We start from the raw sequence: 14,610 nt of genomic DNA, 5'->3' as shown, positions 1-14,610 counted from the left end.
AGCAAACTGAGGCTCTTAGTGAAGAAGTAACTCAACCCAAACCTGTCTCCCCACATCCTGGGCTTCTTTCCATCCTGTCCAATTCTTGCCTAAATCACAGGGAAGGTGAGGGAAGGAGGGCTCTCTGCAGAGCTGGTGTGGGATGGGGAGGAGCTGCTGTGGGAGTACCCCTCCCTCTGTCCTAGGCTTGTGCTACCTCCCCTAAGGAAGTCCTTTCTCACTGTGGGCAGAACCCTGTGAGGAGACATCAAGGGATCTGGTGCCATGGACTGGGGATGGGCAGACCCAGACTTGTCCCCAAGGAGCCCCCAATCTGAGGAGGGAACCCCAGCCTTGCCTTCAGGCCCCCCTCTGTGGAATCCAGGTCTCAGAGTCTCCCTGTCTGAGGGGGTAGGGAAATGTAGGTCTGATCTCAGGAACCCCAAGTCTACAGGGATGAAGGAGAACTGTGTGAAGGTCAGAAGCCATAGGTCAGGGCCAGGGAGAGCATGGAGTATCTCAGGCTGGGTCTGAGCAGGGTTCCCTACCAAGTGGGGAAGGAGAATCATTGCCAGGTTTAGCCCTTGGGGCTCAGGTTGGGGAATAGGAGGGAGGCTGGGAGCTCAGAGCCTGGTCTAGTTCAGCCTTGGTCTGAGTGACCTTGAGTTTGACCTACTCTTCTAGGCTGGTCCTGCTGCTGCCAAGCAGAGCTGCAGCACGGGAGCTCAATGATACATAAGCCATCCCAGAGGAATCTGAATGGTAGAAAAAAGGAAAAAATACACGAGCCAGCTGAACTCTGGCTTCTGCAAAAGGGAAAGGCAGCCCCACATTCGACCACAGCCTGAGTCCTGCTGTCCCTTCCTCCCAGCATGTCTGGGGCAGGGGTGGGGGTGGCTGCTGTGTCCTCAGAAACGGGAGGAGGAGAATGGAAGAGATGGAGGGAGAAAAAGGGGAAGTCCTGAGATATTCAAGAAACTGGCTATTTTTAAAAACGCATTTAGAGTCCTCATTCTACCTGGCTGGTGCGAAATCCAGTCTCCATCATTGTTGGGCTCTCTTAACCTATGATAGCCCCTAGAGTCTGGCCAAGGCCCAGAGATGTTACAGAACCAGATATGAACAAGACCCTTCAGCCGGGTCTGATGGTTCACGCCTGTAATCCCAGCGCTTTGGGAGGCAGAGCGGGCAGATCTCTCGAGGTTAGGAGTTCAAGACCAGTCTGGCCAATATGGTGAAACCCCATCTCTACTAAAAATACAAAAAGTAGCCAGGTATAGTGGCAGGTACCTGTAATCCCTTGGCTCAGAAGGCTGAGGCAGGAGAATCGCTTGAACCCAGGTGGTGGAGGGTGCAGTGAGCTGAGATTGTGCCATCGCACTCCAGCCTGAATGTTGCAGTGAGACCCCATCTCAGAAAAATAAAAAAGAAAAAATACAAAGATTCTGGATCAGGTCCCTCCTGCTCATGCACATTGAAGCTCCAGCTCTGGCTGGTTGCCGCCCCCCCACCACCTAGGGGTGGGGGTCCTGGGATCCTCCCACCCCCACCTCAGCAGGCTCTCGGGGATGAGCCTGAAGCTTCCAGGCCCAAGAGGGATTGCTAGGTTGGTCCCAGCTGCTTGGCTGTAGGAGGCTGAGGAACCGGTCTCCAGACCCAGAGACCAGATGCTGAGGGAAGAAGCTCCTTCCCCAGCCTCTTAGGCAGGGGTGGCAGTTAGGTTCCCCAGTTCCAGGGAAGGGATCCAGGGCCTGAGTTCAAAGGGATGAGTGCCATTCAGAAGGTGGGATCCCACACGGCTCCTAGAGAAGCAAAGATTCCATGTTCCATGCACAGCTGGCATCAAATGGCACAGCCCCTGTCCTGATGGGGTCAGGTGGGTCAGGTGACCAGAGCAGCCTGGTAACCAGACTGAAGGGCCTTGTTTTTGTTATTGTTGTTGTTGTTTTCTGAGATGGAGTCTCACTCTGTCATCCAGGCTGGAGTGCAATGGCACGATCTCAGCTCACTGCAACCTCTGCCTCCCGGGTTCAAGTGATTCTCCTGCCTCAGCCTCCCAAGAAGCTGGGACTACAGGCATGTACCACCATGCCCAGCTAATTTTTTGTATTTGTAGTAGAGATAGGGTTTCACACTGTTAGCCAGGATGGTCTTGACCTCCTGACCTCGTGATCTGCCTGCCTTGGCCTCCCAAAGTGCTGGGATTACAGGCATGAGCCACCACGCCCGTCCCTTTTTTTTTTTTTTTTTTTTGGAGACAGGATCTCATTCTGTCGCCCAGGCGGGAGTGCAGTGGCACCATCTTGGCTCACCGCAACCTCCACCTCCAGGGCTCAAGTGATTCTCATGCCTCAGCCAGGCTGGTCTAGAACTCCTGACCTCAGGTGATCTGCGCACCTCAGCCTCCCAAAGTGCTGGGATTACAGGCGTGAACCACCATGCCTGGCCCTATTATCTTTTAAATCTCAGCAACAACTATAGTTAAGTCCCTTTCTTCAAGCCTAACATTGTTTATTTGTGCCACCTCCCTTTCTTTGTCTTGATCAATTTTGACAGAGGTTGCTCAATATCGTTACTCTATCAGTTAGGAATTGGATTCAGCTGGAGTCTAATCCGAGGCCAGCAGCTAACTGTTCCATCATTCCTAGGGACAGGCCCCTGCTTGTTCCTAAGGTTCTTGATGGCATTCACCAAATCTGAGTTTCTAACAGCAAGATGGAGAAAAGTAGAGAAAAAAGGGCAAAGGTTGTGGCCACTTCTTCTCACTGGCAGCTTCCTATCAGCCCAAGGCTCAGCCCTTGGTCCTCTCCTCTCATCTCATGGTCTTCTTGTCCAGTTCAGTGCTAGCTATGTGATCATTCCAGATTCATATCTTCAGCCCCATCCCCTCCCCTGAGCTCGAGACAATTTCAACTGCCCACTTGAACTCTCTGCTTGAATATCTAAAAGGCATTTCAAACTCAACATGTCTAAAATTGCACTCCCTAGAAAAGAAATCCAACACAATGCTGGAGCCCCACGTGGCCTCTTTCTTCTGAATGCTTTCTGATTGCAATGGTGATTGCAACTTAGCTTCCACTCCCCAAATAGAATACAACTCTTGGTACTGCATCATTCAATGGAACTCAACCTGCACCCTTTTTTTTTTTTTTTTTTTAAGACGGAGTTTCGCTCTTGTTGCCCAGCTGGAGTGCAATGGCACGATCTTGGCTCATCGCAAACTTCACCTCCCAGGTTCAAGCGATTCTCCTGCCTCAGCCTCCCAAGTAGCTGGGATTACAGGCATGCGCCACCACACCTGACTAATTTTGTATTTTTAGTAGAGACGGGGTTTCTCCATGTTGGTCAGGCTGGTCTTGAACTCCCAACTTCAGGTGATCCGCCCGCCTCGGCCTCCCAAAGTGCTGGGATTATAGGCGTGAGCCACTGCGCCCGGCCTGGTGCATTTAAAACAAAAAAGAGAAAGAAAATATAAACTGGGCACGGTGGCTCACACCTGTAATGCCAGCACTTTGGGAGGTCGAGGTGGGCTGATTACCTGAAGTTAGGAGTTCAAGATCAGCCTGACCAATGTGGTGAAACCCCGTCTCTATGAAAAATACAAAAATTAGCCGGGTGTGGTGGCGTGTGCCTATAGTCCCAGCTACTTAGGAGGCTGAGGCAGGAGAATCCCTGGAATCTGGGAGGCAGAGGTTGCAGTGTGCCGAAATGGCACCACTGCACTCCAGCCTGGACAACAGAGTGAGAGTCCATTTCAAAAAGAAAACAGAATGGCATAGAATAGATTGGCAAGGAAATATCAGTGTACCCCACACATAATTGGGGTGAGTATGGCTTGTGAAACTTTAGTCTGTATATTGAGTCCTGTTGTAAAATGCCAAATCATGAGCTGAAGGAAAACAAATTTTGACCGATCTAGGCCTCGGGGTTCAACAGGTGCCCTTGGGACAAATGCCAGCTGTACGGCTCATTTACTGAAGAGGAGTGCCCCTTTCTTATTGTTTCCGTTAATTTTTTCCCTTACTTCATGGTCAGTGCATTGTGGAGGGCAAAGCAACTCCATCTTGGATGCTAATCTGTCATGTTGACTTCTGATTAACCCTAGTTCCGGGAAGGCCTCCAACATTTCTAGTTCTTTGTGTAAGCGTAGATACTTACTGTAAATCCTGCCCTTAAGTCAAAACAACCTTGGTGTTTTCATACTTCGGTTGTCCTATACATCTCTTCAGAATCATGTATACTCTTTCCCTATGGTAGATAAGCCCTGGGTCAGGGGTAATGTTCCCCAAGAAACGAGCATAACTTCTGTTTGTAAGTCCCTATTATATGTTTCTTTGAAAAACTGGATCTGTCAGCCTTTTTCTTTCTTCCTTTTTTTTTTTTTTTTTCTTTTTGAGATGGATTTTTGCTCTTGTTGCCTAGGCTGGAGTACAATGGTGCAATCTTGGCTCACTGTAACCTCCGCTTCCCAGGTTCAAGTGATTCTCCTGCCACAGCCTCTCTAGTAGCTGGGATTACAGGTGCCCACCACCACACCGGGCTAATTTTTTGTATTTTTAGTAGAGATGAGGTTTCACTATGTTGGCCAGGTTGGTCTCAAACTCCTGACCTCAGGTGCTCCACCCACTTCAGCCTCCCAACGTGCTGTGCCACCATGCCCGGCTCAGTCTTTTTCTTCAGCCTTTTAGCTTCTTCAGATTTTGAGGGTAGGTTTGCATCGGCCTGCCCAGGACAGGACTTCAGGACATCATCAATGCCTTACAAAAGATAATTTTGCAACATATCCATAATTTTTTTTTTTTTTTGAGACGGAGTCTGGCTCTGTCGCCCAGGCTGGAGTGGGGTGGCCGGATCTCAGCTCACTGCAAGCTCAGCCTCCCGGGTTTACGCCATTTTCCTGCCTCCGCCTCCCAAGTAGCTGGGACTACAGGCGCCCGCCTCGTCGCCCGGCTAGTTTTTTTTTGTATTCTTTAGTAGAGACGGGATTTCACCGTATTAGCCAGGGTGGTCTCGATCTCCTGACCTTGTGATCCGCCCGTCTCGGCCTCCCAAAGTGCTGGGATTACAGGCTTGAGCCACCGCGCCCGGCCCCATAATTTTTTTAAGTGCTATATATGAGGAGGGGTTTCTCTGCACCCCTCTTCTTCCATTTTGCTGGAGATGGAACTCTCTTCCTATAGCTCTGTCCCTTCTCATTCCATCAGCACAGAGCGTTGTGTTCCTGCTTTATGTGCTGACTTTGCATTCCACAAATGAGCCAAACTCTCTTCTGCAAAGTCTTTGCACTTTCTGTTCCTTTTCCCTGGGTTGCTCCTTCGTGGCACTCCCTGGCCTGGCTCTCTTGCATCCTTCAGAATTTATTGGCTCATTTAACTAAAAAGTCCAAGAGTAGAACTACCTTCAGGTACTGCTGGCATCAGGTGCTCAAGTGATTTTACCACTCGTCTGGTTTCTGTTTGTTTCTGTGCTCTCCTGCCAGGCAGGCGCATCCTCAGGTAGGCACTTTTCTTGTGATGGCAAGATGGCTGACTGCATCTCCATGTTTATAATCTATTTGGTCAAAAATTCTCAAGTGACCGGGCGTGGTGGCTCATGCCTGTAATCCCAGCACTTTGGGAGGACAAGGTGGGTGGATCATGAGGTCAGGAGTTCAAGACCAGCCTGGCCAAGATGGTGAAACCCTGTCTTTACCAAAAATACAAAAATTAGCCGGGCATGGTGGCGGGTGCCTGTAATCCTAGCTACTCAGGAGGATGAGGCAGGGAGTTGCTTGAACTCCATCTCAAAAAAAAAAAAAAATTCTCAAATAAAGAGTTTCTCTTTCCCAACAGTTTCCGCAAACATCCCAGTATTGAGTTTCATTGGCCAGGCCCAGAGTCACAAGCCCATTCCTAAAGATGGGCCCATTCCTAAAGACAAAAAACAAGCACTGAGCATGTAGGAGAGATGATTCCCCACAAAATATAAAGTCACTGTTACCAAAAGTAGTACAAATGATGCTGGGAAGACAAAAGCCACAGCTGCCTACTCCATCATCCTTGACTTCCCTTTCTACTGTAGATTTCCTTGGTTATTCCCTACACTTCACTTTTAACTTCCTTCATAGCACAAATGACCTTATTTATGTTGACTCTGTGGCCTTCCTCTCTTGCCCTGGCTTGAGAGTGCTCAGAGGGCAGGGGTCTTGCTTGTCTTGATCACTGCTACATCCCCAGCACTTGGAGCAGTGTCTGCACACAGTAAGTGCTTAATAAAGGCTTGTGGCAGGAATGAACTTGCTGGAGAGCCAGGCTCTTGTGCTTTCTTTTTCATTTCAACTTCTTTTATTTATTTTTTTTGGAGAAAGGGGTCTTACTCTGTCACCCTGCTAAAGTGCAGTTGCACCAACATACATCACTGTAGTACCAACCTCCCAGGCTCAAGCAATCCTCCTCCCTCGGCCTCCCTAGTAGCTGGGACTACAGGAGTGTGCCACCACACCCGGCTAATTAAAAAAAAAAAATTTTGTTTTGGACAGGCACGATGGTTCATGCCTGTAACCCCAGCACTTTGGGAGGCCGAAGCAGTGGATCACCTGAGGTCAAGAGTTCAAGACCAGCCTGGCTAACATGGTAAAATCCCATTTCTACTAAAAATAAAAAAAATTAGCCCGGCATGGTGGCACACGTCTGTAATCCCAGCTACTCGGGATGCTGAGGCAGGATAATCACTTGAACCCAGGAGGCAAAGGTTGCAGTGAGCTTTGAGATCATGCCATTGCACTCCAGCCTGGGCAACAAGAGCGAAACTCCATCTCTTTTTTTTTTTTTTTTTTTTTTTTTTTTTTTTTTTTTTGAGACGGAGTCTCGCTCTGCCGCCCAGGCTGGAGTGCAGTGGCCGGGTCTCAGCTCACTGCAAGCTCCGCCTCCTGGGTTTACGCCATTCTCCTGCCTCAGCCTCCCAAGCAGCTGGGACTACAGGCGCCCGCCATGTCGCCCGGCTAGTTTTTTGTATTTTTTAGTAGAGACGGGGTTTCACCATGTTAGCCAGGATGGTCTCGATCTCCTGACCTCGTGATCCGCCCGTCTCGGCCTCCCAAAGTGCTGGGATTACAGGCTTGAGCCACCGCGCCCGGCCGAAACTCCATCTCAAAAAAAAAAAAAAAAAAGATTTTGTAGAGGCCGGACACAGTGGCTCACGCCTGTAATCCCAGCACTTTGGGACACCAAGGCAAGCAGATTACTTGAGATCAGGATTTCTAGACCAGCCTGGCCAACATGGTGAAATCCCATCTCCACAAAAATACAAAAAATAGCCAGGCATGGCAGCGTCCACCTGTAATCCCAGGTGCTCAGGAGGCTGAGGCAGAATCACTTGAATCCAAGAGGCAGAGGTTGCAGGGAGCCAAGATTTCGCCACTGCATCCCAGCCTGGGCAGCAAAGTGAGATTTCGTCTCAAAAAAAAAAAAAAAAATTCTACTTTTAGCTTGGAGGAGGCCAAGGTGCAACTTTCTTCGGTCGTCCAGAATCTAGGTTCATCTGACATCAGCTGCCTCCCCAGTGCTGCTGAAGTTTGACCCCAAGGAGATCAAAGTCATATACCTGAGGTGCACCAGGGGTGAAGTTGGTGCCACTTCTGTGCTGGCCCCCAAGATTGGCCCCTTGGGTCTGTCTCCAAAAAAGGTTGGTGATGACATTGCCAAGGCAAAGGGTGACTGGAAGGGCCTGAGGATTACAGTGAAACTGACCAGTCAGAACACACAGGCCCAAATTGAGGTGGTGCCTTCTGCCTCTGCCCTGATCATCAAAGCCCTCAAGGAACCACCAAGAGACAGAAAGAAACAGAAAAACATTAAACACCGTGGGAATATCACGTTTGATGAGATCTTCAACATTACCCAACAGATGCAGCACCAATCTTTAGCCAGAGACCTCTCTGGAACCATTAAAGAGATCTCGGGGACTGCCCAGTCTGTGGGCTGTAATGTTGATGGCCGCCACCCTCCTGACATCATAGATGACATCAACAGTGGTGCTGTGGAATGCCTAGCTACCTGTTTTGTTTTTTTTTTTGAGACAGAGTCTCGCTCTGTCGCCCAGGCTGGAGGGCAGTGGCGTGATCTCGGCTCACTACAAGCTCCGCCTCCCAGGATCACGCCATTCTCCTGCTTCAGCCTCCTGAGTAGCTGGGGCTACAGGGGCCTGCCACTGCGCCCGACTAATTTTTTTGCATTTTTTTAGTAGAGACGGGGTTTCACCGTGGTCTCTATCTCCTGACCTCGTGATGTGCCCGCCTCAGTCTCCCAAAGTGCTGAGATTACAGGCGTGAGCCACCGCTCCCGGCTACCCAGTTATTCAAGAAGCACAAAGGAAAATCTTTTAATAAAGGATCATTTGACAACTGGTGAAAAAAAAAATTATCTTTGTAGAGATAGGGTCTCACTCTGTTGCCCAGGCTAGTCTGGAACTCCTGGGCTCAAGCAATCCTCCTGCCTTGGCCTCCCAAAGTATAGGGATTACAGGTGTGAGCCACTGTGCCCAGGCCCAAAAATTCTTGACCTTGATTTCTCAGCCAGATCTGCTGTTTCTCGGTTTTTCCCATTTCAGACAAGGGTACCCTAATCCACCCTGCTGCTTCATCCACAAAGCCAGAGGGCATTCTCTCATCCCCACACTAATCCATGTATAAGTCATTTCGTTCACCTCCAAATAAAACTCAAACCCACCCCCCATCCCAGCCCTTGCCAGCATTCCTGGCACCATCCCCTCTCAGCTGGGATTATGGCAGTAATCTCCTAACTGGTCTCCTTCATTCCCTTCTTGCTCTCTTTTAGTCCATTTATTTTACACAGCAAACAGCATGATCTTTTAAAAACAAATCAGATCATGTTGATCCCCAACTTAAACCATTTAAAGGCTTCCCCTGCAATTAGAGTAAAATCTGAAATCCTCACCCTAGCCTTCGGGCCCAAACTGTTTCTCTACCTTAGTCCTGCTCACTTTCCTGCTGGCCCACCAGGCGCTGCACTTACTGATTTTTCTGCCTCAGGGCCTTTGCACTTCCTATTTCTTCTGCTGGGAAATCTTACTCCCCAATTCCACGTGCCTACTTCCTGCTCATCTTTCAGGTCTCAGCTTAAATGTCACTAAAGGAGAATATTTAATACCTCTCTGACTCCCTTTTCTATCATGTCACTAGCTTATTCCTTGGTCATGATTTCTAGGGAAGAACTCTGGAGGCACACTACTGGGGTGTTGAATCCTATTTCCACTGCTCCTTGACCATGTGACCTTAGCTAATCACTGCTCTGTCCTTCAGTTTCCTCATCTGCAAAATATAGTACCCTATAGGATCTGTACCTGGCAAAGAGGAAGCACTAAGTAAATATTTTAATTTAAAAAATTGTTTTTGCAGGCATGAGCCACCAGGCCTGGCCTAAAAATTTTTTTTAGAGACAGGGTCTCTGTCATCCAGGCTGGAGTAGAGTGGCACAATCATAGCTCACTGCAGCCTCAAAATCCTAGGCTCCAGCGATCGTCCCATCTCAGCCATTTGAGTAGCTGGGACTACAGTAACACACCACCATGCCTGGCTAATATTTTTATTTTTATTTTTGTAGACATAAGTTCTTGCTTTGTTGCTCAGGCTGGTCTTGAACTCCTGGCGTCAAGCGATTCTCCTGCCTCAGCTTCCCAAAGTGCTAAGATTATAGGTGTGAGCCACCATGCCTGGCCTTAAATATTTTTTAAATATTTATTTATTTATTTAGAGATAGGGTCTCACTCTGTCACCCAGGCTAGAGTACAGTGGTACAATCATAGCTCACTGCAGCCTCAAACTCCTGGGCTCAAGCAATCCTGCCTCAGACTCCCTAGTAGCTAGGACTATAGGTGTGAGCCACTGTGCCCAGCCATAAATATTAGAAGGTATTTTGTTATTCCCTCATGGTACATTTCTTGGGATTTAACTATTTTGATTTCTGAGATGTAAGCTTTGTGAAAACAGGGATTGCACTGCATCTCTTGTATTTACTGCTGTGCCTCTAGCACCTTGCATAGTGGCTGGTGCGTAGTAGGCGCTTAATAACATTGAATTAATGCATGAAAACAGACGGGACCTCAGCCCTTATGGAACTGACATTGCCCTACTTGCCCTTCAAGATATGGCTGTTTTAGAGGTGTGAAAACTGAGACCCTAAAGGTAGGGTGATTTGGCTGGGCGCGGTGGCTCACGCCTGTAATCCCAGCACTTTGGGAGGCTGAAGCGGGTGGATCACTTGAGGTCCGGAGTTTGGGACCAGGCTGGCCAACAGGGTGAAACCTTGTCTCTACTTAAAAAAAAAAAAAAAATACAAAAATACAAAAATACAAAAATTAGCCAGGTGTGGTGGCAGGCACCTGTAATCCTAGCTACTCGGGAGGCTGAGGCAGAGAATCGCTTGAACCTGGGAGGTGGAGGTTGCAGTGAGCCGAGATTGCACCACTGCACTCCAGCATGGGGGACAGAGTGAGACTTTGTCTCAAAAAAGAAGAAGGAGAAGAAAAAAAAAAACCACAAAAAAAACAAGGAGGGGTGATTTGAACAATGCTTCAAGGTGGAAGGTATAATTTCTACTTATCAGAAATGTGATAAATTTCTCTTCCTCGGGGCTGTCTACAGAAGTGGCACCCATCTTCTCAGCAGCATGACCACCCTCACACCCCTTGGGAAGCCCAAGAACGTCAAAAAGAGGACCAAGAAATCCATGTGGCGTCATGAACAGTCTGATGGATGAATCAGACTGTTAAGTGAAAATTAAGTGTAACTGACAGAAACCTAGCAGTATTGGCAGTAGGGTACAGAGAAGATTCAAGGGCCAAATCTTGATGCCCAGCATTGGGTATAGGCAGAACAAGAAAACAAGGCACATGCTGCCCTGTGGGTTCTGGAAGTTCCTGGTCCACAATGTCAAGGAACTGGAAGTGCTGCTGATGTGCAGTAAATCTTACTGTGCTGAGACTGCTCGCAATGTTTCCTCCAAGAACCATAAAACCTGAGTGGAAAGAGCAACCCAACTGGCCCCCAGAGTCTCCAACCCCAATTCCAAGCTGCGCAGCAAAGAAAATGAATAGACGGTTCACATGCATGCTTTATTTGTGTTTAAATAAAACCACGAAAACTGCAAAAAAAAAAAAGTAACACCAAAAATGTGATGAAGCATCAAAATCACATGGAACCTGCTACCGCCACTGTGAACACAAGTCATAGCCTTTTATTCTAGGAATAATAACTAGGGCAAAGCTTTCTTCTCAAGAGAAATCAAACACAGAGAAACCTGGGCTCCCTGTGTAGAGCAGCAGGATGGATGGATTGTAGTGCCATTGACTGAGATGACATTGATACTGCAGTTGTGCCTTCCTGGGGAAGACATCCAGTCCCCTATCCAAGTAATTGGCACCCACACCAACATCTTGTTCATGTCATATTTAGGAATCCAGAGGCCTCATTTCAAAAAAAATTTTTTTTGGAAACAGGGTGTTGCCCAGGCTGGAGAGCAGTGGCACAATCTCGGCTCACTGCAGCCTCGACCTCCTGGGCTCAAGCAATCCTCCCACCTCAGCCTCCTGAGTAGCTGGGGCTATAGACATGTGCAACCATGTCCAGCTAATATTTAAATTTTTTTGTAGAGACGGGGTCTCCCTATGTTACCCAGGCTGGCCTCAAATTCCTGGGCTTAAGTGATTTTCCTGCCTCAGCCTCCCAAAGTGCGGAGATTACAAGCATAAGCCACTGTGCCTGGCTTCCAGAGGCCTCATTTTACAAATGCAGGAACAGAGACTCAGAGAGAAGAAGGACTTGCTCAGGTCTACACAGTAAATTAAGCCCAAGTCTTCTGGCTTCTAGGAAAGGTCTCCTGCCTCAGCCTCCTAAGTAGCTGGGATTACAGGCGTGTGCCACCACGCTCAGCTAAGTTTTGTACTTTTAGTAGAGATAGGGTTTCACCATATTGGTCAGGTTGGTCTCGAACTCCTGACCTCGTGATCTGCCCACCTCGGCCTCCCAAAGTGCTGGTATTACAGGTGTGAGCCACTGCGCCCGGTGGAAATATTTCTTTAAGCCCTAATTGATATGAAAGCTTTTTGTTTGTTTGTTTGAGACAGTGTCTCACTCTGTCACCCAGGCTGGAGTGCAGTGGTGCGATCTCAGCTCACTGCAACCTCCACCTCCCGGGTTCAAGTGATTCTCCTGCCTCAGCCTCCCAAGTAGCTGGGATTACAGGTGTGCACCCTTGCACCCAGCTTTTTTTGTTTTCAATTAGAAAAAGTATTTATTGGCCGGGCGCGGTGGCTCAAGCCTGTAATCCCAGCACTTTGGGAGGCCAAGACGGGTGGATCACGAGGTCAGGAGATCGAGACCATCCTGGTCTACACGGTGAAACCCCGTCTCTACTAAAAAATACAAAAAACTAGCCGGGCGAGATGGCGGGCGCCTGTAGTCCCAGCTACTCGGGAGGCTGAGGCAGGAGAATGGCGTAAACCCGGAGGCGGAGCTTGCAGTGAGCCGAGATCGCGCCACTGCACTCCAGCCTGGGCGACAGAGCGAGACTCCGTCTCAAAAAAAAAAAGTATTTATTTCTGCTCCTTTCATACATCTTATTGTTCAGGAAACAGTCTTACATACATATCTGAAATAATCTACCATTATACACTCTAGTTAAAGCGAAACAACATAGATAAAGCTGATCAGCTGTCCAGAGTTCTCAGCTTATGTAATCTTACTTCTTGATTTTATGTTAATTTCTGAAAATCAGAAATGTCATCTCTAAAAAATGTGAAGGGGCTTGTAAAAAATAATCACTTGGCCGGGCGCGGTGGCTCAAACCTGTAATCCCAGCACTTTGGGAGGCCGAGACGGGTGGATCACGAGGTCAGGAGATCGAGACCATCCTGGCTAACACAGTGAAACCCCATCTCTACTAAAAAATAGAAAAATCTAGCCGGGCGAGGTGGTGGGCGCCTGTAGTCCCAGCTACTCGGGAGGCTGAGGCAGGAGAATGGCGTAAACCTGGGAGGCAGAGCTTGCAGTGAGCTGAGATCTGGCCACTGCACTCCCGCCCGGGCGACAGAGCGAGACTCCGTCTCAAAAAAAAAAAAAAAAAAAAAAAAATTAATCACTTTACTTGATATTATAATTGAGATATGGAGTACATTTTCTTTAAGAAATGAAAAACTAATTAGAACATGCCACTCACCATCGTTGGTACAGCAGTAGGTCAGCAGGAAAAAAAAATACTGTGATAAATTTGTCTCTTCAATACCAAGAAGAAATTCTAGTTCAAGCTTCAATACGCTTCCTGTTTTTTCACTAGATATTTCTTTTTCTGCTGCTTTGCATTCTTTTCCACATTTCATATTAGAGGATTGGTATAGCCTTTAAAACTTCATTGACAGAAGACATCCAGGCCGGGCGCGGTGGCTCAAGCCTGTAATCCCAGCACTTTGGGAGGCCGAGACGGGCGGATCACGAGGTCAGGAGATCGAGACCATCCTGGCTAACACAGTGAAACCCCGTCTCTACTAAAAAATACGAAAAACTAGCCGGGAGAGGTGGCGGGTGCCTGTAGTCCCAGCTACTCGGGAGGCTGAGGCAGGAGAATGGCATAAACCCGGGAGGCGGAGCTTGCAGTGAGCTGAGATCCGGCCACTGCACTCCAGCCTGGGCGACAGAGCGAGACTCCGTCTCAAAAAAAAAATAATAAATAAATAAATCCAGTATCCACTGATTTCTTCTCAAACGCACTCTAACCCATCAGATAGCTTGCAAGTTTCATTCTCATGAATACTCTAGCCATGAAAAAACTCAATAGAACACAGATGAAACCAATGAATAGAAGAAGCACTCTATTGAGTTTTAGGATATTTGGGGCATTCGATTGGTCCAGGATTATGAAACCTAAACCTCCCATTGTAAACAGGAAGCTGGATGCAAGTCCTTCCATAATATATTGTCCATTTACTCTGTAGGCAAAGAAAGCTACTGGCCTCTGATGCCCATGTTCATCAGTCATAGAGCCAACACTTGGAGGTTCAACAATAATATCATAAATGATTCCTCCAGTGATGAGGAAGTAAGACAGCACCACCAGAGCTTACACAGTCATGGCCGACAGCATGTGCAGCCAGGGTGGCTTCTTCAGCTTCAGGTTAGGACATTCAAGCACTAAGAACAGGACATGATACAAAATCTCCATGTTGGTTGCATCAAGGCAAAAGCTCTTAATTTTATTTATTTATTAATTTTATTATTATTATTATTATTGAGACGGAGTTTTGCTCTGTCATCCAGGCTGGAGTGCTGTGGTGCAATCTCAGCTCACTGCAACCTCCGTCTCCCAGGTTCAAGAGGTTCTTCTGCCTCAGCCCCCCAGGTAGCTGGGACTACAGGCGTGCGCCACCATGCCCAGCAAAATTTTTCTTTTCTTTTCTTTTCTTTTTTTTTTTGAGACGGAGTCTCAAAAGAACCCCTTTTGACCAGGCTGGAGTGCAGTGGCCAGATCTCAGCTCACTGCATGCCCCGCCTCCCGGATTCACGCCATTTTCCTGGACTACAGGCGCCCGCCACCATGCCCAGCTAGTTTTTTGTAGTTTTTAGTAGAGACGGGGTTTCACCGT

The 14,610-nt window shown here is 48.1% G+C and overlaps 2 pseudogenes; one reads left to right on the top strand and one right to left on the bottom strand.

The window, feature by feature from the left end:
• Positions 1-10,643: 10,643 nt before the first annotated feature.
• Positions 10,644-11,070, top strand: LOC117093922 (annotated as a pseudogene).
• A 2,669-nt stretch (positions 11,071-13,739) lies between these two features.
• On the bottom strand, positions 13,740-14,192 carry LOC117093921 (annotated as a pseudogene).
• Positions 14,193-14,610: the final 418 nt, after the last annotated feature.

The sequence above is a fragment of the Trachypithecus francoisi genome, unplaced genomic scaffold, assembly GCF_009764315.1.
Source record: "Trachypithecus francoisi isolate TF-2019V2 unplaced genomic scaffold, Tfra_2.0 Lachesis_group12, whole genome shotgun sequence".
Lineage (NCBI taxonomy): Eukaryota > Metazoa > Chordata > Mammalia > Primates > Cercopithecidae > Trachypithecus > Trachypithecus francoisi.
Note: the sequence above shows the minus strand (reverse complement) of the source record. Positions and strands in the feature narration are given on the sequence as shown.